Raw genomic sequence first — 27,724 nt, 5'->3', positions numbered from 1 at the left:
GAATTGACAGCCTCGTCGTGTTTGAGTTCACGCCTAACCTGTTGCTAAATCACTGGCGACGACGCGCGCTCGACTGCATTGCACAAACATCGTCGAATGACGTACGCGAATGCAAGCAGGCAGGTTTCAGTTTGACGCTCGTCGCGTGCAGCAATTTTGAAGCAGCAATTTTGAAACCGCATGCGCAGAAGTTGTTCCAAGTACGAGGCTCCGAGGACACGTCACAGCGACGCAAAAAAAAAAAAAAAACAGTACAAACGTGCACCCGCATTCTTGGTTACATATTACGCAAACGATAAAGGCTGACGCAAATGGAGTACGACGCATCGAATTTAGTACGGAAACATTCCAGTCCTATCACACGAGCCGCCGCATCATTGTAATATATATAAATGTTCACAGCCAGCTTGGGCTTTGAAAGTAATGTGCGCCGACGAGTCGACATTGTTCGAAGGTCAGCAAGAGACTGCACTCACCAAGTACACGACCAACTCTTTTGCCAGCATGTTATTGATGAGTTCGAAATGGGTTCTCTTCCGAAACGGGCTTTTAAAAACTCAAACGGCTCTACATGAGCTGCTATTATTCCGACCAGACGATTCCACCATGTCCATAAAGAATGCGTAAGGTTTATTCGGCACCACAAATTGTTTCATTATAATCAGTATTCAAACGTACTAAATCAATGTTTCCAGCGTCGAGGCGAGCCACGTATTCACGGGTGTAACAAGACATTTCACCATTTTTTTTCCACTAATACACCGTTCTATGGGATGCTGTGGCGAATTGCTTTGTTTCCTACACCTCTTGTATAAGCCAGAATTCCACAATTGGTCTACAATTGAACTACTTCAGTGTTCGGTCTCACTTCATCATCACATTATGTCCACTGCAGGAAAAAGGCCTGTTCCGTTGATCGCCAATTACTCCTGTTTTGCGCCACCCGATTCCATCTGCTGCAAATATCGACACAGCGCCTAGTTTGTCTGCCGTCCTCGACTGCGCTTTCCTCACCTTTGTACCCACGCTGCAAATAATGGACCAGCGGTTATCCGTCCTGCGCATTGCGTGATCTGCTCAAGCACATTGTTTTTCCGGTTGCGTAGGCTCTATTTGTTTATTGCGGCTCTGTTGAACATTTTCAAAACCTTACTGTGCTTGTTTCATCAGTTTCACTAGTAACGTCCGGATGGCGCTCCAGCCAGGGGGGGGGGGGGGGGGTGGGGGGGGGGCATTTTGCAGTAACGGCACCGCGTGCTTTATATATATATATATATATATATATATTCGCGCGTGCGTCTTCGCACTCTTAGCCGATCAATGAGCCGGATAAGCAAGAGGCTTTATTAGATAGTTTAAAAAAAATGTCGCAGTTTCGCCCAAAAGGCGAAGCATCGATTGCGATAGCAAATTAGTAGAGAGTTATTCGGAGTAGGGATAGTGGTTTTATCGGCTGCATAAACTTGGACACATTCGCTTAATAACTGAATTACCAATCATGGTGTCAGCGCGCACAAGCAAACATGAATACATCACACGGAATGACCGCAGACAACGACTGTCAAAACGCTGGCAGCAAGCGCAGCCGCCGCAGCAGGCGAAGGCTCGCGCGGTCTATCGCTTCAACGGAAACTGAGCGGCGAATGCACAGCGCATACAAAGGTCAGAGCCGTGTGGAGATAAGATACGGTGCGGGCGACCGCCAACGCAGGGCAAAGTGCAGAGGAGGTGTGCAGAGGAGAAGTTGTTGGCAGAGGAGAAGCTGCCCCCCTCCTTCCCGCGCTGCCTTCCCACTTTCTTGCTTTCGCGTGGGAGATTGAGTGGCAAGATGCACCTTTGGTGCCGGAGCACAGCACCGCCCCGCCTCCCTCCCTCAATCCCTCCCTCCTCCCATACCCCCACGGCCTTTCGCGCGACGGTCGCGTTTGCTTTCCGCCGTGCGTTCGCTCTCCGTGATAGCGCGCGGGGGAGTTCGCCCTCCGTGATAGCGCGCGTCCCCCGCGCGCTTTCGCTCGCGCATACGGCGCGCGGCGACGATTTTATTGCCCTTGGAATCTATACGGAACCTCACGGCGACGCCGACGGCAGAAATCCGGTTGAAGTGTCTATATAATTGCTATCGCAATAAAAAGAGGGATGCAATGATGGAACACAAATGACCACGGCTAATACGTCTCCGAACCATTCAAGCGACTTCTACCGTCGTTCTCATTCATTGTTTATTAGAAACTACGCGACTGCCGGTCGTGCAACTATGGCGACACGACGAAACCTGTCTCGCATACTACCTGCTCATTAACTCACTAGCGGCTCGGGATTACTCGTTCGTCTAACTTTGACCGCGGCGAAGGTCGCGAAAAGCGCATATCGCACGCGGCAGGCGCAATATGCCACTCCGAAACGTGCGACTGACTGTGACGCGTCCGTCACGCGGTGATGAACTCCCGCGCGCGGCCGTCAGAGGCTGACAAAACACACTCGCGTGGCAGCAGCGTCACTCGGAACGAGGAAATGGAATTTTAAGAGTTCGCAGAGAATGCGCCGACCGTGCCTATATATACGTAACGGCAACTGCCGCGTTTTTTGAAGTGAGTGGAACGGACACAGCAGGCACGCACGCTAAAGCTGCAGGGAAAAAACAAAAACAAGAAACATGCAAAGCGCGATTTGATTGACGGCACTTAACGCGTTAAAGCAACACCCAGGCAATGAGAGAGACCGTGTTGCGGAGGTGGCTTCAGGTTGGAGGAGGACGTTAGCAACAGGCAAATCTAGCTTTGCAAAGGCATGTCGGCCATTACTCCTCCTGAGCGTCTTTTCGCGAAGTGCGGGGATAAGCACATCACAACGTTACCTGTAGCGCGAGTAGCTCTCGAGTTAATAACGCTGCCCAAAAGAGACGCTGCACGAAGTCTACAAATAAACGCAGGATGCCACGACACCACCAAGTCGACCTCACGCTCGCTGAGCAGACCTATACTATACATCAAGCGATTGGTGACGTCTTTAACAAGTATACTGCTAAACGTCACTTCTCGCTGAGTTAATCGACATCTTCAAGAAACTTGTAGGTTAACATAGATAATGCGGGTATTCTTTAAAAGTTACCTAAGTACACGGGACTTTTTTCCGCTTCGATCCTGTCGCAGAACACGAGCGGGAATCGAAGCTTCCACCATATGCTCAGCAGCCCGAACGCCACAGCCAGTAAGTCACGGCGGCTGACATTCGGGATACGGGGCGCGATGGTATGGAATGCATGTGTCGCAGAATAACGGTAACGCGCGTGGAATGTCCCGGTGGAGACCGACGCATGTCACAACCGCAGAGCAGTTTGGACGAGGCGCGCAGCTGCGAGCTGAATGCACGGAATTCCTCGATCAATCAGAGCAACGCGAATGGACACAAGGGGCACGCATTTCCCTGCTAACAGAGTTCGAAAGCACGGATCCAAAGGTGTGAGGGCCGAGGAAACGCTTCGACGCGGAAGCGCTGGAAGCGGGATGTTGCCGGTTGACCTCTGGGAACGGAAGTATAGGGTGGCTACAACAGCCCCCCCCCCCCCCCCCCCCCCCCCTAACGGAAGTAAACATTGCCTTCTCCATAGACACGAGGGGATGCGATGGCCTCGGCAGTCACACAGGCGCACGTCATCGTGACGTAACGAGCGAGAGGGCGGGAAGCGACGAGCAACGCTACAGCAAAAAGAAAACTCGCCGTCAAAACCGGATGAACGTTTAGCCTGCGTTCAGAAGTGAGCAGTGAACTGTGGAGCGCGCAGGCACATTGTACTACAAGAATGACCGTAAAATTAACGTTAACTGCGAGGCCCAAGACACACATGTGCTCTGACGAAATGTAAAGCCAGCAGTTTCACCGCACACTAAAAGCTCATTAAAATGGACCTCTGTTGTGTGACCGAGAAAATGTCACCTCATTGGGAAATGCTAACGGCAGGCCTCAAGGATGAATGGTTTACCTGTGCTTTTGAAAGAGTTGATCTTCATATGCTTTTATGGCGCTTAGGTGACTTACTATAAAGCATCTTGGACGGCTTGAATTGTTGATTTCTATAACCGGGCTCGACACCGAACAGTACACAACGAAAATCTAATGCGAATCATTCTTTGGCTCCTTCTTGGCACTTCGCGGTAGATCGGTTCCTGTCTCGCCTCGCTTTAAGAACAAAAAAAAAAAAAAAAATGAAAGAATGTACGCGTGACCCATGATAGAATCGAACCTCTGCCATCGATCACCGCAGTTGAGTGCTCTAACCTTAAGGCCGGTTCATTCATCGGTTTATCTTCAAAACCACGAATGGTACTCCAATGCTCTCTCGGGGCAATCAAATAAAAGCTGGACATTTAGCAGAAAAAAGAAGCAGGGGTAACGAGAAAGACATTTCATTGCGAAGGTCGAAACCGCGGAAGCAGAAGTATGCAACGTGCGCAGTTTCACTAAGAGCGGCAAACGCTTAACCTCCATATGCTATAAAGTTAAGTTCACGAGCACGCTCGTGTCCTCGCGTACTTCTGCTTTTGCGTACGCAAAAAGAGCAGCTTTTACGTACGTTATTTCCATAAGTCACTCGTAGTCAACAACATTCACTTCCCAGTACCGAGTACAGACCGGAGATTTATCCCTAAGATCTTACGGACGTGCTTCAGGCGACACTTTCTGCGTGTACGTACTGTGTTTCACGCACGTTCGGGTTGAGCACAACTGCTCTCATCTTACCTCATTACGGGCTCCGAGAAACGACAGTGCACTTTGGGCGGCTCAACGAGCAGATCCTACGGAGGCCTGCGGCGAGTAGACCACGAATCGTTCGAAGCATTCGCTCTCAGAGGAGAGGTCCTTAGCACATATGGCTGCGTTCGCGTTCACCGGTGCGCTCCAGGAGACGAGATCGATTCTACAGAGCCTAGAGGACCCACGACAAGCCGCACCGCTCTCCACGTAAGCCCTGCCTAATTGGCCTCGTGCGGCCGCCTGAGCACACCGCTTATGAGGTCGTCGGCCCAGGGTCAACACGGATGATCAAAGGTAAGGATGGAGCTTAGCTAACAAACTCAAAACGAGGCCTTATAAAAGAGCCCCGGAACATCGGCATCGTGGACAAAGAGTGAGAGTTAACACCGAGCAAGCAAACACACCGCAGCACACCGCGGACGCGCCATTCTTGTTCAGAAACCAGCCAGTGAGTCGTGGCAGGTAGTGCTTGCACACGACATCCACCGATCACCTCTCAAACTTCTCCGCTTCGTGTAGGCCCCCACCCCGTTTCATTGGACGTATCGTGTTCAACGTGTACGTAAAGGCGTGCACGCCGCGTACGATGAGTACACTGCTATACCAGGGTTCATCGCTGCGTCTCCTCGCTGGCAAGCGAGTTCAAGGGGACTCTGGCGTAGCACGGCGCGAAGGAATCCTTCGTGTCTTTCGCACAGGCGGCGCGGTTGGCTGCCGCTCAAGGACCCGATCCGCGCGCGGTCCGTCGGGCAAAGGAACGTGACTCAACAGGGGCCCGTGTCCGGAACGCGCCCTCCGGTGCTGTGGCCCGGAAGGAATCGGGCAACTTTCCCGTGTCTTTGAGTACGTGTACGGCAAAGAAGGGATGACCGTGCCTTATTTCCTTCCTGCGCGGGTATCGCAGCCCTGACGGCTGCACAACCATCCGGTGGAGTGGGCCGATGAGCGAGCAAGCTTGTGCCGTCTGAAAGGCCCTGTTGGCGAGGAAGCGGAATGGAGGCCGATGGCTACCTATATACATTCTGCTCAAAGAAGGACATGCTAACGTGGGACAACGAGACTATTTCAGTTCGCGTTCGATAATGCTTTTCGGTATAAACGGGAAACGATGACTCGAGGAACAGGATGCGTATTTGCGCTCACACGTTGGCGAGGCATGACGCGTGATGTGATGGCACGTGACAGTGTGGCCGCCGCGATTAAATATCTGTTACGCAGTTGTACTCTACGACGGGCCTAGCTGCAGGCTAGCCTGCGATGTTAAATTTAGTTCTCAAGCAAACACGCGTACTAGTAGAGACAATACGTAGCGTCACAATATTGATTCAATGCTAACGCATCACCGTCGATAAAGCTTTGCGCTCACGTGGCCTTTATTGCATTGTCGAGTCACTCTCGTAGATGAGTGAGTGAGTGAGTGAGTGAGTGAAAATCAATCAATCACTGTGGATTAATTGCCCATGAAACATATCGGGGGTCTTCATGCGGGTACAATTGGGACACGATTGTGATTGTGTCTGTGCTTCTTACTTTATCTCTACTTTCCTGTCACTTTACCTCCCCCTCCCCTCTCTCTCCAGCGTAGGGTAGCAAACCGGATCTTCCCATCTGGTCAACCTCCCTGCCTTTCCCCTTCTGTCTCTCTCTCTCTGTTCAAAACAAACTGAACGATAAAAGCGAGACATGAACGAAACAATAACTAGGGTAAAAACGAGAAACTGCCTTCGGAAAAGACACAACCGCCCGTAAAACCAAATTTGGAGGGTATAGGTAAGGCACACAGAAGCGTCAGAGGAAAGAAATTAGAAGGAATATGAATCGAATCAAAGAAACGAACGGTAGACTTCCACTAGAGGTGCTCGAGAAAGCACTGAACTAGTCAACGCACGCTCGGAATATACGTTAAATCAAACGAACAATAGAAATGTAAACATACAATAGACTGCCGTCTATATAAATAAAGAAGCAGAAAACATTGCGCTGTGAACAGCAAGACGGACTCACGAAACGACACAAATAGATTGGATGTATAGAAATTATTGCTCGTGCTTTAGTTATACATGCAGCAGTCCCCACAGTAGAGAACCTTAATATTCTTAATAAAATCAGCTCATTAGTGGAAGACAACTGAGAAGTAAGGTTAGCGGTTTTCAATGCTGCCTCATAAAGGTGGCTCCGCTCCGGCGAGTAGCCTGCCCAACTTGAGTTTTATGTTATTTCATGTTCAACCGGAAAGCGCTGAGCTTTTGTAGATGGTAAGCAAAATAATCTCAACGACTACTACAGAGCGCGTTTGTAGAGACCATTCTCAAAGTAGGCAGGGCGTTCCCAATGCCTTCCTCATAGGATCGCTGACAATGAACGGACTCCAATTCTCGTCATACAGCGTAAGCAGCTGCACAAACTGGCCGCGTGGCCCAGTCCGTGGTCGCGCGGCTGCCGGCAGGGCTTACACGCTCCACAGTGAGAACAGCTGCGCGCACCAAGAAAGGGCCGTGCTTTTTAACGAGCGCCGCGGAAGGTCCTAGGGCCCAAGGGTCCTCCTGCCCTTTGGTCCACGGAACGTGGATACACTTTGTGCCCTCGCGTTTTCTACGCGATGGCTAGAACTTCAACCCTATTGCCATATTATTAAATAGCTACGTTTCAGGAGATGTTAGTGCGTGTACGTGGCACCGGCTTGTTCACTCCTCTTACGTTACAATTGTGTTCACAACGACAAAAACTTTAGAAGCAAGGATGAGGATAAACATATACAGCGACATCGGTTGCAAAGTTCACGTAGAACACAAACGTTCCTGGGCAGTAGACGAAGTACAGACGTTCCTGGACAACTGCAATTAAGGTCCCCCACGAGGGCCACCTTCCAAGCACAGAACTCCCGAGCCCGGATGCAAAAGCCGGAAACACGAAGGAAACAGAAAAAATGGGGATATGTGAGATTTCAGAAGGAAATAATTCTATCCAGAAATAGAACGATATGAAACGTAGCATAATCGGATTTAGAAACTTTCTTTTTATACTGACAGAAACACACACAAACACTTGGCCCCCGGGAAGTGCATGAAGTACCGTAAGAGTGTTAACGCCATTAAAATAACCTTTAAACTTATCCGATGCTGAGCGGAATCGAACTCAAGTCACAAGGGTTACTCAAGGACTCGACACTTTAGCAGGCTGTGCCACAAGTGCACTGTGTATGTGCCGCTTTTCAGGGAACGCGCTTCACACCGACGCTTTAGCGAGCTGCGCCATGAGTGCATTGGATATGTACATCTTGGAATCTATGTGAAGCGAAGCTTTCGTGAAGTGGTTAATCAAATGCTATGAATTTACCGATTTCATTCCTGCGTCTTTGGCATCAAGGAAACAGGGGTGCGCGCACGCACTCTGGCGCATCCATGGTATACGCAATGTGACACACACGGTGATCATCACAAAGAGCTACTTGCAGTTGGCACGATAGAATGCACGTGCTGTAAAGCAGAATATTTTTAAGTGTATAAACTGCAACAACCGCAACCAGGCTGGCTTCCTAGGTTAGAAGGGCTGATGTACATGCAAGAGTTTTAACAGCGGAGCTGCTTAAGCCGGCCGTAAGTCCGTGACGCGTAAACAGAAAATGTGGGCCGATCCTGACGGTATAGTGCAGAAAGGGTCCAAGCGCAATGCACATACCCCTGTGAACTAGCGAAGCTGAGCCTGGCTAAGTCTAGCTAAGCATGGTTGGGACTACTTAAGCTTAGTCATCGATAGCCAATCAATAGCTAATTGATAATCGATCAATAATCAATAAATTCCGGAAAATTCTGGGGATGACTTGGCAGTGCTCAGTCTAGCCCCAATACGTGGCCGATACCTTGCGATAGCTAATCGATAATCAATAAATTATCAATAAATTCGGAATAGTCAATAAATTTCGGAAAATGCCGGGGATGACTTATTTTTTTAAAAATGTTTTTTTTATTTGGTAGTGCTTAGCCTAGCCCAAAAGCTAGGACTAGCTAGGTGCCCATCAGCTCCGCTGTCTCTTTAGCATTGCGTCTCCAGTGCAAGCTACGCAAATTATTATTATTATTTTATTATTTCTCTCCTCAGCCCTTGTTGGGCTGGTATGTTTGTATAATGCATTTCTGGTGTGAATTGAGTAAAGGCAATAAAGAAAAGAAAAAAGCGATTGTGGCCTAATGGTTAGAGTATCGCGCTACTGTTCTGGGAGACCAAGCTTCGACGTCACGATCGAGCACGTAATTAATTTTGACGCGACAGCGTTAAGGGCCCAGTGTCGCAGAAAATCCGGCGTTGGCAACCGGCGTGCGATGCTGGTGGCGGAGAAAATCCCCAACCACCCTGACCACGCAGGCGCTCCCCGTGGTGTAAGGTTTTGGTGAACAAAAATTGAATTTCTCATAGTGAAATCAGTCAGGAAAATGGTAAAGTACGACTTTACCATTCGGCGTCGGATTCGCCGTCAGACTGTTTATCAATCGGCGTCGGGCTGTAATTTGAATGTACGAGAAAACCTAATTCTACTACGAGGAAACTCATACACAAAACCATTTTCCAGCATTTCTACCAGACCTACAGCCGCGCGTTGCGATGCGAACGGGTCCCGATAACACTATGGCATTCTACTCTTAAATCCGAAGCTTAAGCTTCCTCCAATTTTTTAAAGCATGAACTATTCGGCAAGACAGCAGCAGCACTAAATAGCATCGAACCCGCGACCTTGGGCTCAGCTGCAGAGAGCCCTAGCGCCTAAGCCACAGCGCCGAGTATAGATCGCACGCGCAACGTGTGCTTCTACTGTTCCGAGCGTGGGCGGAAGGAAGTCTATACAGCTAGTAGCAGACATAGGTTGAAAGACAGGGTCTGTCAGGAGAGCACGAACCTAATATATAGCATAAGGCAACACACGCACCATGCATCGCGACTACCGGCACGCAACATGTTTCTCGCCAGAGATGCGCTCGCTGCACAATACACGGCGTACACAGCGCACCTTAAGCATACCGTATACACTGGAGTATAACGGCCGCGCTCTTTAAGGAGCCGCACCCCCACATTAGCAGTCCGGAACTCGAAAAAGTAAATAAATGAGAAAGTGAGTTAAATCGAAAGAGAAAGCGCACGCCCCGATTCGAGCTAGTCTGTGCAGTGTCTTCGGACATTGTCGCGAAAAACTTGTAAGATGCATAATTAGCGCCATGGATGACACGTATCCACGAGTGCGCGGCCGAAGTGAGCCTGAGCAGCGGTGACAGAGACAGTGATAAGGGGGCGCGAAACTAGACAGGAGCCGAGTGCGTGGTGCGCATGCGTGAACAAATGAATGCGTCATAGAAACAATAGCGTTGACTCTTTTGGTCCAAAAGAATGATGGGGATCTAGCGCGGCCGAAAAAAAAAAAGAATTGTACCGAAATGACACGCTGGCGAGATGCGGCTTGCGCCAATAATGGCGGCAAATCTCCTTAATTTAATTTCAAAAATGAGGGGGTAGGGGGACTCCGAATTACATTTGACCACCTGGGGCTATTTAACGCGAACTTAATTCTAGGCACACGAGCCATTTTGCATTTCGCTCTCTTGGAAACGGGGCCGCCACAGCCGGTATGGAACCCGCGACCTCTAACTTAGATACCGCGGTCCGTAATTGCGGGCCTTAGACGAGTGTATACGGTATGCGCACGCACACAACACGACACGCTGCGTCTCCATTCGGGTCCCGGCGCTCTCGTAGCAGGTGCGAGACGCTTAACGTGGCCCTTCTCGTTATCACACCTGCCAGTGAGAACGACGTGTTGTTCGCGGCCGACACTGATTGATGGCGGGGCGCGCGAAGCGGCGCCGACGCTCAAAAGGAATCACGAGCCTCATTTGCCTACTGTGAATGCACCGGCTTTTTCACGCCGCACGCCCCCGCGGCTTAGCGAGAGCTCACGCGCCGCGCGAACACTTTTTTTTTCGCCGAAGAAAGACGAGCTCGAGCAGTTGGTCGGCAACGTGGAGTTCCTTGCTCTGCGGTTCTTGGCTCACACAAAGTATCGACGCACGCGCGATGCGTCAAGAGAGCTGGGAGGCGCTCACGCACGCGTCACGCAGCAGCCGTAGAATCTAAGCTGGTGGTGGGGCGGCTCGCTCCATTATTGCGCGTGCTATTGGATGAGGAAACTTACTTTGAAGCGTTATTAAAACACTGCTAGCAGATTACACGTTCCCGTGTTCCCTGCTTTTTATCTATCACTGCTCCAAATTTAACAGTAAAACGCTTCGCCGAACTCTCACGCACTGAACGCGCACAAGAACAAGCCCGACGACGCATGTCGTTGCCGTATAGCGGCAGAGAAGTGCATAGGCCCAACGTGCGACTGGTAACAACCCGATTAGGCCACGCTGGCCTGCACATTTGGCGTACAAACTGCTTTCGCTTTCCAGGACTATCCGGGACAAGGGTTTATGCGTTTTAGTGCCGTATACACTGGAGGTTAACAGTGAGTGCGGTTTGTCTCGTATGTGTGCCCGCATCCACAGTCGTGCACAGCACTGGCAACCACACGTGGCATTGGCGTATATCTCACCTAACAGCACGCGGTTATCGCTTCCCATTAATGCGAAGCTCTGTTCGCCTCTTCCCCCCCGGTGGGAAGGGAACAAAGTGGGACGAGCCCGAGCATGCATTGAGCGAGAAGCGTTGAGCTATACACACAAGTTAAGGCCGTTTCAGTAAACACTAAAGAGATCTTAGCGTATATCACCGATTCACACATATCCGTGAGATGCGCCATTTTTTTTCCCTTTACATGAATGGTTTCGGCATGGTAGTCGACTGAACTGGTAACATAATGACGTATGCGCTGGGGCCAGACAACGTGGACGCTGCGTAGCCTAATATGGAAGAAATGACGCCGAGCAATGCTGCGCCGAAAACACACCTTACGTTGCACGGGTGATGACCTTACGCGCTTACACGATTAGGGGATGTTTCGTTCGCTACATGACGCAGCTATCGCTGTAAGATATCTTTCGTGCCTGACAAGCGTTATTGGGTCTTCCGAGTGCGTGTGGCCGTGCCAAGTGAGCGAAAAAAAAAATAAGTAACTCGACCGAAAAAAAAAAACACCAAAATAATTGCAAGGAAAACGGATGTAGCCGCGGCAAAGCGCTACGTCATCAAAGGCCACATCAAGGGCTAACGGAAACGTGCACGCGGCACAGTGCTGCTGCATTGCGAGTTATGCATGACCCGCTACGGTAGCTTAGTGGCTACGGCACTACGCTGCTGAGCTCCAGGTCGCGGGTTCAATCCAGGCCGCGGCGGTCGTATTTCGATGAGGGCGAAATGCAAGAAGGCTCGTGTACGTAGATTTAAGTGCAGGTTAAACAACCCTCGGTGGTCAAAAGTAATGCTCGAACAAATGCGAACTGCGGAAATCGCATGGAAGCATTCTAGGCCGTTGTCCTGGGCATGTTAGAAGCCGGTGACTGAACGATTGCCTCCAAAGAGCGTTAAATGGAACTTTAAAAGGCGATGTTCATACAAAAATGCCAGGCACAGACATTTGGCGGGCATGACCGCACAGCTTTATTCATAACCTGGTAACGTCATCTACGCGGCTTTTGTGAAAACACGGCCGTGAAATTTTCGCTCTCCTAGCAACAGAAACAGCGCATCAAGATGTCTTCGACAGTACCAGGGATTCAATCCATTAGACACGTTGCAACTTCCTCTCTAACCTTGACAGTTCGCGGCGAGTCACGAGACAACTGGAGATATACGTTAGACGCTCCTAGCATGTTTCAACGGTTCTAATGCGCACGTTCACATACCGTGGCCTCATAATGACGCAGTAAAAATGAAAAAGTTATAGCACACATGCCGAGTATTCTGTGTATGAGCAAAAGAGCGAGATGTTGAAGGCATTTATCAACGCGCGGCCTTCGACTACATGAAGCATCATGCAGCCGAATCTTTTATTGCGATGGCAATTATGTGGACACTCCAGGCGCATTCCTGCCGTCGGCGTCGCCGTGAAGTTCCGTTCAAGGCAAATAACATCGTCGCCGCGCGCCGTATGCTGCATGTGCGAGTGAAAGCACGCGAGGGTGAGCCGACGATGTTTACATCTTCCAGGCCTTGCAAACATACCGTACTGCATGACAGACAACACCCCACACAAAAATCGTATATTTTTTTCATTTTTCTTTTGTTTGTTTGTTTCTTTCTCCTTTTCTTGCCCGGTACAGAGATATTGTATAGTTGGCCTCTCTGCCTGATAATTATTTCCTCCATTTGTTCTATTCTCTTTCTTTCATACCCCTTTTCCCCTTCCCCAGTAGAGGGTAGCAAACCGGAGATATCCTCCGGTAAATCTCCCGGTATTTTCTTACCTGTTATCACTCTCTGCGCTGCAACAGTTTCAAAGCGTGCCCATACACTGTGCGGATGTAAACGTCGCTATAGGCAGGATGCCGAAAAAAAAAAGACGCCACTGACGCAGGTGGCCGTTACTTCACAATATATGACGTCAAAGGCCTGATGGCCGCGAGGAGTGTTTTCGCCGACGCCAAATAAGCCACAGCCACAGTAAAAGCTGCTGGCCTTACGTTTCCACGCAACCCGTTACAAGGCGCATGTTGTGCTGGCGAAAAGCCGGAGCGACCTCGGTGGGCCCCGCGTCTGCGTACAACCTCGTCGAGAGCTGTGACCGTGACGGGGAACACGGGGTCTGTACAGCGATGCCTCGCGCGCACCTGCTCTCATATGTGGCTGCGTCCGGGTGTGACGTAACACGTCGCTATAGAAACAAGGGGTGCTCGGCATAGTACATACGTAGCGGTGTTCGGTTACGGGTTTCGATTACGCTAGGCAAACACGTAACCAAAGCGATTAATATACGGCTTATTTAGCGAGCAGTTACGAGTGTAGTGCTCTAGGACTACGAGCTGTGCACGTTGTAGTCTTTCATTTGCTCAGTGAACAGTGGCACTCACGTTATTGCGGGACGCGTAAGCCATGGCCGCAATTATACAGCTTACGTAGTTTTTAGGGGCGAAGCTCCTTAGGGTGTGGGTCTGTCCCTCCTCTGTAGTTGTAGTAGTCGTCGTAGTATATAGGTAGCCACGTCTACTTTTATGAGAAAAAAAAATTCCGAGAGTTGTGGCCGTAGCGGAATCGAACCAGGGACCCCTCGTTTCTGAGCGCGTGGCGCTAACCACTATATACGCCACGAAGCGCACATGGACAGACGCACCACGATGGCAATAAATACCCAACATTAACGAAAGACTGCGCGTTTCTAACGCGTTTGTGCTAGCGCGTTACGGCCCGTGCAAGAAGCTGGTGTAAGACGCTGTGGCCTCTCCGCCTTACCCCCGTATTCATAAACGCTGATGGCGTCGGCAAACGCGGTGCACGTTCCGGCATGTGTAAACGGCTGCGTAAGACGCTGTGGCCTCTCCCCCTTACTAGAGAGTACTGCACGTTTCTAACGCGTTTGTGCTAGCGTCCCCTTAAGCGGGAGATGGTGCAATTATAATGAAGGGCGCTGTTATAAAATAGGAATGACGTCACATATGGCGCGTGTCATTGGTGGAAGTCAATCGTTCGATTTAGTGCGGCGAGACTGGGCGAATTACACGGAAGATTCACGGTTTACCGATGATTTCCTCCGGAGCTTCGCCCACTCATCATCATTCACCCCGTGGATATGCGGTGTTTTTTTTTTTTGCGTTGCACCGAACTGCTGTACAGAGCTATTATTCCCTCATTCATCAGATGCATAACCAAAAGCGGGTTACAGCCCTGCGGAGTCGTATTTCACGTAGCTCGGCTACACACGTCTATGAATTTGCTGCGCCGAACGAATACACGTAGTATAAAGTAAACGCAACCACAGCAAAAGGCCACCTCATGGATGGCTCACTAACCGGGCGTGTTTTGCGTGTTCTGCTTGTCAATGAGCGGAGCTGCAAAGAGCGCGCGCATCTAGAGTTACTGTAGCCTAACGCTCGTCTGATGCTGCTGCTCTTGAGACCTGCATGCTTCTTCAGATTTCTGCCGCGCCTCTTAACGTTTGTTGATCAGTTGCCATGAATGCTCTGCGTTTTCCAGACGCACTCTGGGCTTTCGCTCGGGACAACGTGGTATTCTCTAAGTGTGTCCTGGAATCAGGGGCTCGCAATAGCTGTTAAAAGCAATTAGCATAATGAAAGAGTCAAAGGAGTCTGGCGATTTTAGCCCCAATCTGTTCGGCTTTTACATTTGCAATGAAAGATTGCTGTATTGTATTTCCCTGTAATTTTTTTTATTAAACGTGTGTGCGTAGGAGACGTTCATCATAAACCAGGCTTGCTTCTTCTCGCTTGGGCAAACGGTACATAGCAAACGTAGACCTGTCCAACCAAACAAAAACAAACATTGAAGAGACTTGGTCATCTCCAAAGAAGAAAGAACAAACTTTACTGGCGCAGTCGTCAGGATAATTTTGGTGCATTATCTCTCCAAGTTTCTCATCTCCAAACTGCCTTGATTCATCGACGCCGATTAACACATTGAAGAGGCTTGGCCATCTTCAAAGGAAGAAACATTACTGGACACTTTTCGCATAAGCCTTCAACTGCAGCACGCGGATATTTACGCAAAACAATTCACGCAGAACGTATTCCATCGCTCTAGTAACTGTCCAAAATGCTTGAGGTTTCCTCTGTCGAAATGTATTGCACTTATCAGACTTAACGAAGAAATAATCAGATACACTTTCCTGCATATTCATCATCCAGCACCTGGAGTAGCATGGCAGGCGAAAAGCCAGGCTAACATCTCCAGCATCTCATTAAAGCATGTTTCTCTCTCTCTCTCCGATCAGGAAGGCAGCAGCTGCGGCAATAGAATCCTCAGCACAATCACATTCGATATTAGCTTCGTCAACTTTAGCTGGACACCGCGCGCCTCGTGCTTCGTCATCCTAGCCAACGTACATAACGGAGCGCTTCATCTTGAAGAGATGCCTATACAACGAAGTCAGGATTACAAGCAGGCCACACCTAATGTTCTATTCGCAGTGGTTCGGGTAGATTATCAAGGAAAAAAAATAACAAAATGTTTGCCAAGTTCTTTAAATTCCGGCTCTCGTTTACGCAAACTTTCGATAATTATCGCACCCGCTCTGTTTGATGTGTCGTGATGCGTACGTATGCGCGGAGAAAATTACACTGCATTCCCACTCTAAGCGAATATGAAAGAAAACACTTGGTCCGTGTTCAAGCAGCGATTCCTGGGAAACTGCAAGTCAGTACCTCACTCACTGTTATTTCTTTTGTTCTTTTGCTGAAGACTCCCCCTGGTGGAACTTTTCCTGGTTACAAGAACACACACAAGGAAATTAAGCGGCTCTGAACACAAATTCCGGTGCTAGCTTTTTTCCTTCTCTTTTTTATTGGCGGAGAGTGTGTACAGCGTACAAAGTCATCCACTCTTAGTGGAAGCATTTCATCAGTATTCAAGCCAGTTTAAATTCAGAATCTCTTCATGGGGGAAATGTGCCATATGTAACGGCGTATATCTGCAAGGCGTATATCTGCAAATTATCGAAAGCCAATTCTGCTCGAGTTCATGCCAAAGTTAGGCTGGTATGCGTGCGTCAATGCTAATGAGGTGTTTCTCCCAACACTAGACGACCCTTTAGCATGGCGTCAGTCAAATAGTTTTGAGTAACGGCTGCGTCGCGCTTCATAATTACTTCGTGGTTCCCCCTATCGCACAGACTGAAATTGTAACTTAAGACTCCCGTAAGCAAGCGTTTGCACGAGTAGTCGCAAGAAAATGACACCCATCAGGCCACTAAGAATGCTCCCAAGATATGAGAAAAAAAAGTTCATGGCCGCTTTACGTCACTGTACTCAGTGCCACACAGTAGAAATATTTAGGGATCCAGAATGCATGTACTACGTACAATGTTAATCAAAACGAACCAGTAACATTTGATATGAATACAAAATAAATGAAGAAATCGGCCTTTTTGAAGGCTGTGAGTGTTGACGCGCGATGCTATATACATACACGCCCCGAGCACGAGGCTCGCAGCTGCTGCAAAGAGACAATCCAGCTCGTGGCCTTCGAGACTTGGCCTCCGAATTGCCGGTGTTATCGGCTGTGTTAGAATTTTCGTGTGTGTGTGCTTTAGTGCCCGCGAACTGCCGCTAATAAATTGTCCTTTGTACAAGGATTACAGAGAGCGATTCAAAGGAAGGCCTTATTATTTTTTTTATAGTCAGTTGCCGCAATTTCAGGGCTGCAGCCGGTTGCGAGCTCCCATATCAAAACGACACGCATCACTTGTTATCCCCTTAATTTTTCCTTTTCCTGCCCGCTTCCTCCTATAGCCAAGTGTAGAGCAAACCAGCCGCCACCTGGTTAACCTTCCCGATTTACCTTTTTATTTTCTCTCTTAAGCTGTAACTGGCGTTCATGTGCATAGTTGTCTATCGTCTAACAAAACTGTGTCAGCGTCTGTCTCGGCAAATGACGCGCTGCGCCCTCAAAACCAACGAAACTAATTACGCCAGAAAATCGCGCGCTTGTGCGCATTCTGACGTCACAAAAAGTACAGTCGTCATCCACTACGCATTACCAACTGCATTATCAGGGTGCCATAAAGTGCGTACGATTTGACTCCCAAGTCAAAGCGACCTAAAAAAAAAAGGCGGGCACTTTTTTGACACTAAGCGCCCTGTTTAAGTTTCATGGAGAACTACAAATACCACAAAATATCATGATGTAACAAATAGTGCGAGACTAATCTTTAATGTTCGAGCATATTAAACACTTTTATGTGCAATTAAAATCTCTTAGTAGTAGTAGTAGCAGTAAAACTTTATTATATTCAGAAACCGGAAAGGCTCCTACCCTAGTACCCAGAGGGGGTAGGGGGTTAAAGACGGAGTTTGTCCAGCAGGGTGGTGCCCCTATCCCAAGGCCCCACTAGCTCTTCGAAAAAAAAAAAAAAAAAAAAACACCAGCATGGTGCACATGATACATTCGAGGCACGTCGCGAAAGCCGAATTAAGTGTGACGACTGTCGCAGTAAGTTCTAACTTTGTCGAAAGTAGTACATATTATGAGCATCTTAATATTTATTGTCTATCGACAGTTTATATGAATTTATAATTTACACATTTGTTGGTAGACGTTTGTTGCTGCAGACTACGTAAACAACGCGACTTCAAGTCTAGGTGTAGCAAATATAACAAACCGAAAGAAAGAAATGTTTACGGCTTTTCTCCAACCACACTAAACTTTATACACAGAAATGGGCAGGTTTATTGAACGGGACAAAGAAGTCCAGGGGAGAAGCCTGTCCAGAGAGCGACTGAAAGAGAAAGGAAAGGCAGGATCGAAGGTCAGCAAGACGCACGTCCGGCTGCCTACCATGCACAATGAAAGAAAGAAAGAAAGAAAGAAAGAAAGAAAGAAAGAAAGAAAGAAAGAAAGAAAGAAAGAAAGAAAGAAAGAAAGAAAGACAAAGGAGAGAAAACACTGAGGTTCGTCGGGAGGTACACATCAAAATTATGCAGTCGCTCACCGAGGTCTGTCTACCTAAGGTGCTGCAGTAGTCTACGTACCGCTTTCTGGACTTGAAGCACGTGGCCATAGTTCAAGCGAGGGTGTCAACGAGAATAACGTGGAATCCAAGTGATCTATTGTGCTGCCTAATAGAGAACGCTGGTCGTCGCCGCGGGTACAGATGCAGAGGAGATGATCAATAGACTCCCCACACTCGAAAACTGTCGCACGAAGGTATGTCGCCAATCGTAGCGAAAAACGAATGGGTATTCGTGAATCTACGCTTAACTGAAACTCCTGCTATACCAGAAAGCTCTACTCGAGCGTCTGTATGATACCGACGCTTTTTTTTTTTTTTCACAAATGGTTCGCGATAGAGGATTACTGCTAGCGCAAAGGACGTCTGGGTCACGAAATCTGATCACGCAGAAACAGAGCGCGCAGACGCTTTCTTTTTCCATATCGAAAAAAAAAAAGCGCCTTTGCCATTCCTGCAATAGATGGCGCTGACGCAGCTTGCACGTGTATATCTTTACGAGCCGCCGAGTATTGTGTCGACGAGTAAAATGCTCGGGGTTTTCACGTGGTGACAAGAGAAGACATAACGTGCTGCGTGATATACGGCGTCACATGTTACGGCTACGGAGGAATGCGTACGGAGTCGGTCGCCCTCGCGCGCGACCCCGAAGGGGAGCGGGACGGTGTTCGGTCTGCGCCGCTTCGAAGCGCATCGTAAAGAGACGAGACGCCGGGATAGCGTGCGCTCTTTCTGCCTCTGTAGAAAGACTAGAAACAAAGAGACGCGGCGATGTAGATACACACACACACGCGCGCGTGGAAAAGGCGGGAAGCGAGCTTTGCCCAAGACAATAAACAAACACATGTGGGCCACGAGGCCTTCCAGTCATAAGTTACTCTTGCTGCGTACATACTGATGGTAAGTGAGAATACGATCGCGTTCGGAGCCCGGAAGAAGTTAAAATCCAAAAAGGGAAAGTAGTTATATTAGCGTGCTAGGTAGATGTCACCGCAGGTATAGCTAACTAGAACAGCGATCCACAGTTTTGAGTACAGCCAAACCGTCTGACAGTTTTTTTTTTCAAGTTACACTTTAAGTCACCCCTGGCTTGTCGCGGTGACTCCGAGAGTGCTACGTTACACTGATTAACGTCAGTTCGCGGAATCAGTATCAGAGCGAGTTTCATTTCGATAGGGCCGCTATCTCGTACGCGTTCGAAAACCGGACGTTTTCGGTTTCGTCTCACGCGATTGTCCAGGCCGTGCCGATATCGCGGCCTAGGCCAATCGGGTGAGGCGAAACCGAACGCCGGCTTTTCGAACGCGTTCAAGATAGCGGCCCAGGATGCAAAAAACGTAGTTCTAAAAAGGAGGGCTGGGAGGGAACGGTGGCACGACTAAAACGTAGCTTGCGACCGACTTGTGTATGAGGGCCAATTTGTGAAAAAAATTCTTGCGTTGTTGAACTTGACCTCTATGGAGCAGGAAGTGATGTCATCGGTGTGCCTCAAACACGCGACATCTTTCACCGCTTCACACCCAGTTTTCCATTACTGCTTTTGGATCGCTCCAGTAACCATTGGGCCTCTTAGTGTGCACGTTGCTGTTTATTTCTAGCAGCTGTCTACAACCACGCACAAGGCAAGGAGAAGCACTTGAAATGTTACTTTAGTCGAGTCATGTAGTGTCAAGCTTCGTGTGGAGCTACACGAATGTTCTAGGAACGTTTTGCTGCGAACGACATTCACGCGTTAGGGATTTCGATTAACGCGTGCGTCCATTTGTATGAAATTTGAACAATTCTCACGCAGCGCAGTGGTGTGAGGAATTGAATCAGAGATCATTCGTCTTGACGTCGTGCGCTCAAACAACTGGTTGTTTTTTTAGTGACGCGTTCTTGCCTGGAATGAGTTCCGGCCCTTTAGATTTAGACGTATAAGAACACGACATACATTATGCCGCAGAATGTTGTTGCTAATGCCAGATAATCCACGTTTTTTTTTAGGCCATGCGATAGGACAATTGAGGTGCGAGTTTGAGTCGTTAGACCAATCATGATATTTTACGGGTGACCATGCAGTGCTCAGCGAGTGCTTTTTCAGCGCACCCAGTGGACTAATTGACGTTTTATCTCTCTTTCCTCTTTTATTCTTTGCTATTCATCTGTTTTCTATTTTATTTTCTTTCTTTTGGTTTAATTGGAAATGTTGGCAGCTATTGTATCGCCGGCTTCACCCAAACATTAATTGTTCAGTGATTATATGATAACATGAGGTGATATGAAGGAAGTCTTGGCAATAAAGCCCATTTCGTAAACGTGCATTAAGCAGCCAATATAGAAAAAAATGACAGGAAACAAAAATCAGGAACAAAACAGCGCGTTCTGCAGTTTCTCCAATCAGAGACAAGTAATCCAATCATAACAATCGAATAACACACACACACACACATCCCTTGTTCACATTGTGAACACACATTGAGATCATGAACAAGGTTGCATGGGCTACAAAACACGTAGGGGCCCCGAAATGACACGTTCTAGTCACTATGTTTTTAATTTTGGCGAGTGCCTTATTTTGCCGGGTTTTCCCCTCGCCAGACTGGTTTCCGTCGAACTCTTCAAGATTAAATATTGTTTCCAGGAAATTTCAAACATAATTTCTAGCCTCGCGACTTAGGTTGTCCTTTTTAAGAGCATATAAACCATAAGTCCACAAAACACTAAAGAAACGTCTTTTAAAGCCAAAGAAGGATTTCTTTTTTTTTTCCGAGCCGGGAAAAAAAGATATATCGAATTATGCGGTGTGATACGCTATAAAACAAACGACAAGCTGACCAGGTTATTGCCTATGTTATAGTCTATGCTATTATGCGAATCATTATTAAATTTTCTTGTCAAGTTATGTAAACGTTGTAACGAGCCCGACAGTTCGAACGGCTGCGAGAGATTGAACATGACAACCGGAAATAAATACATAAATAGTGACTTACGGCGCTCCATGAAAGCAAGAAACAGGACGTGACCAGAGCAGGAACCGACATCTGCTTCACTGACTCGTTTGACAAGTTGCTTGTGTACATAACGCTCGCTACAATGACACTGCGGCCTCAGTGCGACATGACACACAGCCCATTCTGTTTCTCCACACGTAACAATATGTGGCACACATGACCACCACAGGGCTGTTTCAAACACGTACACATCGTTTCCGCAAAGATTCGTCGTAAGGTGACAGTACTTAAAACGAGGATATTGGAATAATAACTTGCCCAGTTTGTGATCTATAACAAGTTTCAGCAAGGCACATAGTGAGGCTCTTTGGAACTCGTTGAGTGCTGCAGCAGCTGCGGCATGCTGCACTTTATAATCGAAGAACGCACGCACGCGCTTAAACCAACTTCTGGGATTGGTGTTCCACGTGACTTCCCGTGAAATCGTCTGCAGCGAAGTTTCAGCGTTTCCTATACGGTATACCGGCACAATGACAGGCTGAGCCGAATGCAACGCGCCAGTCGCAGTCTGCACCCTTGTAAAGCAATCAAAAATGCATTCGAGGCAAAGCTATCGAATCCTTGTCTCGAACCATGGAATGCTACCGACTTTTTCGTTTTTACACCGTCGCGGAACTGCTGACTGGCTCGCAGGTACAAGCGAATGCGTTGCATTGTTGCAATAACTGATCGACACCACAGCAGCTGCCCGCGAATAAATGTTCACCAACGACTACCAGGAGTGCTTTTACGCAGACCAACATATCTGCAGAATTCTCTGAAGCATTCGGCTTCCGTCGGAAGGCGACCGGGAACTTAATACCGCGACCTCCTTGAACTACGTACTTCATCCCGATAGAGCAAGAGAGCAACTGACGTCGGCACTAACGGCTTAAGATCGCTGGCCTTCCAGCTCGAAAAAAAGTTATTGTAACCACACAACAATCGCCATGCAGAAGCACACACGAATTAATTTGTAATAATTTAAAAGCATCGATGTATCAGCGCATACACAAGCGTTTCTAAAATGATTTAAGAAATGATTCTAAAATAATTTCATCTGTTAAAGATCTTTGATGGCGACTTGCGAGCGATCGTCTCAGTCAATCGCAGCGAGGTCAGTCACAGAGAACGTGTTGAAGAGTCTCCTCGCTACCACAGCCATCACACGAGGCGTCGTCAGGCCCATCCGATTCGCATTGCAAAAGACTTCGTAAAAGTCACTCCTAACCATCCCTCCTAACCGTACCAGCAAGCTCGGGAACCAGCTAATGAATGTGAAAGGCAGGTTACCCGTTGAATCATTCCGAGGAGCCATGTATAAGATACCATGCGCTGATTTCCACCAAGTATATATATTGGCGAAACAGGGAAGTCCTCCAGACGCCTCAACGCCTCATTGCCAAAGGTGCAGGAACATAGTCACAAGATTGACTGGGCCAATGCCACTGTTGTCACCAAAGAAAAGAACATGTGATCCCCCCCCCCCCCCCCCCCCTCTTTTATAGAATCGCTAATCATTCAATCGACGCCAGCTACGGTGAACCGGACAGCAGGGACTGTGCCTGCCATTTACGCACGTTAGTTACGCCCCGTGCTGGCTACGTAAGTGACGACGATTTCCTGTCCAACTCAGTGAACAAGGAACCCGTACGCGGTTCCGAAACGTCGGATTATTCGTCAGACTTGGTCAGTGACCGTGATTCCCTTCATTTACATGTCTGACCAGACGAACTTTCATCGAACCCTTGATTATCTAACCATATTCGACAAATCAGGCGTAGCATCGCGTCGGCAGAGTCCACCTGGGATGCGAAGGCGGAGAGAAGAGTATATAGGAGGTGCTGCCGGTTGCCTTGGAAACTTCGGGTGTTCCACATGGGGAACGTCATATCCCGTGTGAGTATCGGGCGACCGAGTTTGCTATGGGGCCCTGAGCATGCTTCTTGAGAATAATGGGCACGTATTATATCGCTGCCGGTGCCACACCACCGCGCGACATGCGACAGCGGCATTACTTGACACACGCGGACATTTCCCAGGACCTTGGAACAGAAATGGGGACGCAATCCGAGCGATAAAGACCATTGCTGCTATGTTTATGTCTGTCCGGATTGATTTGACACTCTTGGACCTTTAATTATTCCTGCTTGGTTTGTTTATATTTGTTCTACTTTCATTATTTTATTCTTGTTAGCCTTTCGCTTAAGTAATTTTTTGTGTAACATCAATCATCTGAACTAGCCAGCTCTGCATAGCAGGACTAACATCTTCAGGAGAGTGGATAACCGGGCCAGTTGTGGCGGATTCATGGTTGGAACGAGACAACGAGCGCAGCTGTAAATCTTCAGTTGTAAATGAAATCCCTTTCCTCGCGTCCGAAAAAAAAAAGAGGATCGCCTAGGTGCTCTGATCTCAGGTGGAGCAGAATGTCCGGACCATATACGTATGGCGGAAGGGCTGAAGCGAGCTTCGAGAATTTCGCCGCGCGCCATAAATGTCGTGGGTTCAAACACCCGATAACGAGCGCTGCGCTGCAGTTTAACCGCACCGAGGTTACAGCACTCGTATGGCGGGTCGCGACTTTCGCGGGTGCACAAGCGCGAGCTTATCAGACTATCATCATACCGAATGATTTTATAGCGTCATCAACGGGTGCTACGGCTTCTTCCAGTGTTTCTCCTTCGCCAGATTACTATTTTCGCTGGCATTTTCTTCTTCACAAGAAATACAAAACAAGGTATAGCCAAAAATTTTCCACTGAGATATCGGGATAAATGAAGCCCTGCGACAACGACACAAGGAGTAAGAAAAATGACTGGTACACAAGGCTCGCCTGCTTTTCGTTCTTCGTGCGTCGTCGCATCAATTAACCCAATTGTAATGCAAGTCCACGGAAGCATCGTACATGTAGTAAATGAACGAACGATACTTATCACTCCGTTTTCTTGTGGACACGTTTGGCTGGTACACCAAAGTGAAACCTTGCAGAAGCAAGAGCCAGTAAATTTTAGCGCATTAAAATAAAAATGTGAGGCTTAACTACACAGTGGGTTATAAGGGACGCGCTAATAGGGGCTCCGGATTAAGTTTGACCATTTTTTTTAGCGTGCACCAAAGCCCGGTGCAGGAGCGTTTTTGTATTCCGGTGCCATAGGAATTGCTGCCGCAGCGGCCGGGAATCGAACGGGCGACCTCGTGCTCAAGCAGCGCAACACTATAGCCACTGAACCACCTTGCCTGATAAATGTCGCGCATTCGTATAAATTGTCGCGCTTTCGTCGCGCTTTCGTATAAGCGTGTGCCCGCCGAGAGCGAGCAAGCTAGAAACAATAAAGAATAAGAAAACGCCAGCCTTTCTTGTAGCTATAGCTGCTCGCGGTCCAAAGGGCGGCTATCTGGTCATAAACAGTCAAGTCAGGGAAACGCGTGTTTTGGCAAGAGGAAGAGATTAGTTTTCCGCGTGTGCTTTCGAAGAATCATTCACGCGTCTTGGTGGGTACTGATAAGGCAAAAAAAGAAGGCGTCACACGCTGATATGAGAAAGTTTGCTTTGGCAAATAGTAAATAACATAGGCGATCGGCGACGACTTGCGGAACACATTGCGTAATGCGATAGCATTGCTGTAGCATCTTTTACATTATGGAACTCTCTAGAGCGCGTTGAACGATTCCTTCTATATCGATGGATAAAGATTAATGGTACGCAGTCGAACTTCGCTGAAACTTTTGATTCCCTTGCACGCTTTTTAAAACCTTACTAGGCGCCATGATTACCGCGTACGCGAACCTAAGCACTCTTGTTGATGTCGAAACTGCATATATTTCTTTTCTACACTTCTGGCTAGCAATACCACCACATTTCTCAGGTTACTTGAATTTATCTACTTCTGGTCACCCGTGATCAATTCACGCGGAAAACACTGACGCCTGGACTTGCGTAGTTCTATGTAGTACAAAATTCAAGATTGTTTTCTTGGTGTGCCTGCTGGATAAAAAATAAAAGAATGAAGAAGGGGCAACTCGAGAGCCTCTTGCAGGCGAAATCTTAAAAAAGAAAGAAAAACTGTAGGCAATAACGAAAAAATATTCCTCTGCAAAGGTAGTACTGGCGGTAGATGTGACAAAAAGGACGCTTCTGCAGCTCGCGGGTCTAATAGATTCTTGACCATGAGGCTACAAGAGGTATAGCTCAAGTCCATAAGCTAGTGCAGAACGACTTCAAACGAAGAAATAACGCTAAAAAAAGCAAATCGTGGCGTTGTTCCGAAACTGCACAATCGATTATGAGGGACGCCGTAGCAGGGATCTCGGGATTAACTTCGACCATTTTGTGCTCTGTAACGTGCACCTAAATCCAAGTGCGCAAAATGTTTTGCGTTCCGCCCCCTCCGGGATGCGGCCGCCGCGGATGGAAATCGAACCCAGGACCTAGCGCTCGGCAGCAGTGTACCACGCATGCCACCTAGTCAATGCAACGGATAGACCGCCAGCAAACTCGAACGAAACCACACCATCCTTGACTCGAACATTATGTAGGCTCCCTATCGAACACACTATAGCAGCGGTACCAACAAAATCCTTTCAGTACTCACTGAATGCGATGTGCCGACTAGATGGGATGCTTTATTCGTACGTGACTTGAGCTGTGTGTCCGAGCTCGCTGCTGCTACCGGCAGGGGCAGCGCAGGGGTGGCGACCGAGAACCGAGAGAACGTAGTCGGAACCTCCCGCCCTGGACGAGTCGGCAGCGCAGCGTTCGACGCACTCGGCTCAACGCGAGCCGCACGCTCGGTTTTTCGCGCGCTTTCAAGGCCGACTGCGAACTGGCGGCTGTGAGACTGACGGCGGCGGCAGCGCTTCGAGCACACACTCTCTCCCGGAAGCCGCAACAGCACAGCCGGCACAGCTGAGGCAATGTCGGCGTCCACGTGATCAGTGAGGTAGAAGAGACGTCGTTGCTGTCTACGGAAGTGACGTCGCCCCCTCCTCGTGTATTTGGATTCGTTCGCTTGAGTTATCGCACATTTTTGTTTTGCTTTCTTTCCAAACTTTCTTTTACAGCCCCGCTGCGGGAACGGATAGAGCCGAAGGGTCGCACGCATGGACGAGAGAGCAGTTGTTAACCTCTCGCAGCTGGTACAGTGTCAATTGTTTTTTTTTGTTTTTGTTTTTGTCTTTTTCTCACGGTGTTTTTCTCTACGTCGTCTTGTCAGGCGGTACGTTTTTTCAACGTTCTGTTTCCAGTGACAGACAAGGCAGCTGATATCTTTTCCCCAGCAAACGCTACCAGTAGGGTTCAGTGTCACTATAACGATCTGTTTGTATGAGAGAACAGCGCACTCTGCTTGTCATAACAGAAACTGTGTTGCCTTTCAGACTCCATAGGTTCGAGAAGCGTGACTGATAAGACTACTTTGAACTCGCAAATGTATGAAGAAAGCTTTTGTTCAGTACCCGCCGTGTATGCATGTATGCATAATGTTAACTAAACGGGTATGGAATCGAAGGACAAATAACTGAGGGCGACGTTCAGCAGCACTCAATAGCTTCAAGACAGCATACGTGATGTGTATTTGGATAACACAGCCTCTACTGTAAGTAAAACGATCACATTAAAGAGACCCTCATGCAGACCCAATCGCAAATTTTAGATATACGCAGGAAGTTATAACACGCCGTCTAGGGGTCGTTTTACTCACCTAATATTCAAATCAGTTTACTATTGCATGAGGTAGAAGAAATTGAATGCCCTGTTACCATACCACGAGTAGGCGAGCGTGAGTGCCAATAGAGCAACGTTAATTGTCCTACTACCTCAATAGTAGCGTCCACAAGCGAAGTGTTCACAACTACAGTACTAAAGGGCGTGTTCACAACTACAGGACTCATTTCTGGGCTCTTCAGAGGGACGGTGCGGGGTGTGCTCTGGGTTTCCTGGTACAATTGTTCATAGAAGGGCCTGGCAGCCTCTGTTATCTCTTCTAGTTTTGTTGTTGTAACCCCAGTGGCTGGGTCGGAGATTGCGCAAAGGGTGGTACTTTTTGTAGCCAGAGGGCAGCGGTGGAGATGTCTCGAACACCATGTTTCTCTATCCCATCTTTATGCACAGTCGGTCCTATCTTTTGTTAAGAAGGCTATAAAGTTCTTTTCTAAGATCGCATAGAGCGCCTGCAATGCTTGGGACTTCGGATAGGGGTGCGGTAAGGATTAAAATAGCGTCTGACACTTTCCTTATGTCTTCACGTTCTTCTCTGACTAGTTTGGGGCCTCAAATTTGAAGGCGTTCTTTAACGGCCCCTTTAAAAGATTCCCATGCCGTAGCGATCGGCGCGGACTTAACGGATATTTTTATCAAGTTGCTAATTTTATCTACTACGCGCGGATACTCAAGAAGTTT

General features: G+C 48.3%; 1 protein-coding gene across 2 annotated transcripts in view; it reads right to left on the bottom strand.

Annotated features, from left to right (window-relative positions):
• The window catches only part of LOC119441984 (uncharacterized), a 50,799-nt gene extending 24,742 nt beyond the window's left edge, over window positions 1–26,057 (bottom strand). The window contains exon 1 of one of the 2 annotated variants that reach the window (XM_037706667.2): window positions 25,920–26,057. The gene's annotated coding sequence lies outside the window, so the exon portion shown is untranslated. Of the gene's footprint in view, window positions 1–25,912 lie in introns of both variants that reach the window. The other variant, XM_049661794.1, reaches the window with a different exon arrangement.
• Between the last annotated feature and the right edge of the window lie 1,667 nt (window positions 26,058–27,724).

This window comes from Dermacentor silvarum, chromosome 2 (assembly GCF_013339745.2).
Source record: "Dermacentor silvarum isolate Dsil-2018 chromosome 2, BIME_Dsil_1.4, whole genome shotgun sequence".
NCBI classification, from domain to species: Eukaryota; Metazoa; Arthropoda; class Arachnida; order Ixodida; family Ixodidae; genus Dermacentor; species Dermacentor silvarum.
Note: the sequence above shows the minus strand (reverse complement) of the source record. Positions and strands in the feature narration are given on the sequence as shown.